The following is a 3,328-nucleotide window of genomic DNA, read 5'->3' as shown; positions in this document are numbered from 1 at the left end:
CAGATCTGCACTGGGGACTGGTAAAATTTAAACTTGCTGGGCCTCGTCAGTGTGCTGCAGAAAAGCACACAGAAACAGGTGGTGCCTGCTGGAGATGGACGGGACGTTAGATTCTGAAACTGAGGATAAAGGACAACTCCCTGTAGGAAGTAAAAAGAAAGCCAGTCCAGACCTCATCTGACCTGGGATAAGCGGGGTATGCCTCCCGAGGTCACGCTCAACCCCTCCCTCACCTATTTCTAGACCTTGTTGTTGTTGTTTAGTTGCTAAGTCAAGTCTGACTCTCTTGCAACCCCATGGACTGTAGCCCATCAGGCTCCGCTCTCCATGGCATTTCCTGGGCAAAAATACTGGAGTGGGTTTCCATTTCCTTCTCCAGGGGATCATCCTGGACCAGGGATCAAACACTCATCTCCTGCTGGATTCTTTACCACTGAGCCACCTCGTAAGTCTTCCCACCTGGGAAGTCTCTAAATCTTGAATAGGGGCTAACACAGAGAAAGAGAGGGAAACTTTTTTAAAAGCAAAATCATGAACAAGAGTTATACTAAGAAGACGTCAGAGTGGCAGTTTGAGTGGATTGAGTTTTGACATGCACTCCATCTGCAATTCTTCACTCAGCATCACCTCATCCAGAGTGGATCTGAAATGAACCCAAATACTTGGCATTCTGCTTTGCTAAAGGAACCAGATTCTGGGAAAGGGTGTCAAAAGGGGAAAAATAACTACTTACTGATTGAGAGAGTATAGAAGGAGTCATATTTTCTCTAAGGATTACTTGGGCTTGGGTTCTTTAGTTGCTCAGTCATGTCTGATTGTTTGCAACCTCATGGACTGTAGCCCACCAGGCTCCTCTCTGTTCGGGAGATTCTCTCCATTCATGAGATTCTCTCCGTTCAGGCAAGTCCTAGAGTGGGCTGCTGTTTCCTTCTCCAGAGAATCTTTCTGACCCAGGGATCGAACCCACATCTCCAGCATTGTCGAGTGGATTCTTCACTGCTGAGCCATGAGGAAAGCCCCTGTCAGCCTAGGTAAGAGGTCACAAATACACAAAGTGACTGTGAAGACAAATAGAGGAGCGTCAAGGAGCCACTTCCAAATCCCCGTACTCATCTGGATTCATGTGCTGTTGAAAGATACAGCCCTAATCTGAAATACAGAATTTTTCTTTACAAACTATGTGCGTGTTTGACAACCAAACAGCAAAGCTGTTTAATAACTGACTTTTACTTCCACTATTAAGGAAACTGTGTTGGAGTAATTGCCAGATATCCGACAGCAGATACAGAATACACATACCCTTGAGAGTATATAAGATTGTCTGTTTATATACCTCCAGTATACGATATGCAACCCTGGGAAAGATCAAAGGCAAAAGGAGAAGGAGGCGGCAGAGGATGAGATGGTTGGATGGCATCGCTGACTCAGTGGACATGAGTTTGAGCAAATTCTGGGAGATAGTGGAGGACAGAGGAGCCTGGTTTGCTGTAGTCCATGGGGTCATGAAGAGTCAGACACGACTTAGCGACTGAACAACAACACACCTCCTGTAGGCCTACATTTTACCCTTGGTATTATTATTTCTTCCAAAATAGTTATTTGATTCTATTTTTGCATATTTAAAAATATCCCATAGTAGAAATTTACCAAAGTCTAGAATTAGTAGTTAAGAGGGTGTGACAGAGACAGCTGATTGTCCCCCTAACTCCAGTCTCCCTTCTCTATACAACAGACTTGTGGATGGGCTCCAGAGACTTTAAAGACTACATTTCCCAGCTGCTCTTTTAGCTCAATGAGGTCACATGACTCAATTCTTGCCAGTGAAGTGTGTGTAGCGGTGACTGGTGCTGTTTCAACATCTGAGCCACAGGACAGTGGATTTGTAGGTCCCTTTCTCACTTCCTGCAAGGCATATGCCTCTCACCCATGACTCAGCTTCCACTCGCGGACGAAGACCTGTTCTGATCAAAGCAACAGGGTGCAGAGAACCCGAGTCTCTGAGTGAGCACCTTGAACAGAGCTACCTATGGCTCTCAGCCTGGAGTGCTCTCTGCATATAATGTGCTCTCTGGATTTAGTGTGAGATGAATACACCTCCATTATCTTTAAACCACAGTACTTTGGAACCGTTTGGTTTTACTGCCTCAGCCTGTGATCAAGCTTATAACACAGATTTTAATAAAAAGTAGAGTACCATGGCAGGTGAGAATTTTACTTCCCTCTGCTTTTGTATTTTGTAAATTAGTAACCTAAATGATTGACTATATAGTATTTTTCAATTTAACAAAGACATGGCAATTTGTTTTTAAAACAAAAAACTGAGTAGAGGTGATTAGCACCTCTGTGAACCTTGAGAATAATTCTTATCAAATCATAGAACCATCAAATTTTATAACTTGGGGGAGGGATAAATTAGGAACTTGGATTCATAGATACACACTAGTATATTTAAAGTAGATAAACAATAAGGTCCTATTGCATAGTAGAAGAAATTCTACTCTCTCTATATATATGAAAAGTTATATATATATTCAATTATATATAAAACTGAATCACTTTGCTATACACCAGAAACTAACACAACATTGTATATCAACTATACTTAAATTCTTTAAAAGATTATATAGCCTGGCCCTGAAAGTGAGAAAAGAAATATAGTGTCGTCAGTGAGGAAGTGACCTGACCAAGATTTCAAAAATTTGCTCAACTATGTGTATTAGAGTATCATTATCTTTCTATCTGCCCTTACCAAGGGCATATATGTGTTGGGGATACACAAATACACCTGGAAAGGAAAGGCCCCTATATTTAAGAATCTTAAAGGGAAAGATCAAAAGTTTTCATAAAAACAAAGTCAAAGCTTATCACACAAATGAAAACTGAAAAAATAAGTGTAGAGTGAAGTGAAAAGTAGCCCTGTCCTAAGGAGAAGTCGCTCAGTCGTGTCCGATTCTTTGCAACCCCATGGACTGTAGCCCACCAGGCTCCTCCGTCTATGGGATTTTCCAGGCGAGAGTACTGGAGTGGGGTGCCATTGCCTTCTCCAGGGGATCTTCCCCACCCAGGAATCGAACCCGGGTCTCCTGCATTGTAGGCAGACACTTTACCGTCTGAGCCACCAGGGAAGTCCTAAGAGGTCATATTTAATGGTTAATTTCCACTGCTTTTAGAGACTCTGAGCACCTTCTCCACTGGCTTTGCAATGGCTAATCATTCATAACCAGCACTGTGCAATCGGCAGATATAAAATTGATATGCTTTTCTTCCTTCCCACTCACTGCTACAAAAGAGTCCATAAAAATCGTTTGGAGGGCTGACCATGTTTAGG

General features: G+C 42.5%; 1 non-coding gene across 1 annotated transcript; it reads right to left on the bottom strand.

Moving 5' to 3' along the window:
- Positions 1-3,053: 3,053 nt before the first annotated feature.
- On the bottom strand, positions 3,054-3,125 carry TRNAC-ACA. The gene has a single exon. It is a non-coding gene; the product is annotated as a tRNA-Cys (tRNA).
- Positions 3,126-3,328: the final 203 nt, after the last annotated feature.

This window comes from Bison bison, unplaced genomic scaffold (assembly GCF_000754665.1).
Source record: "Bison bison bison isolate TAMUID 2011002044 unplaced genomic scaffold, Bison_UMD1.0 scf7180017864134, whole genome shotgun sequence".
NCBI classification, from domain to species: domain Eukaryota; kingdom Metazoa; phylum Chordata; class Mammalia; order Artiodactyla; family Bovidae; genus Bison; species Bison bison.
This window is presented reverse-complemented; position numbering and strand designations above follow the sequence as displayed.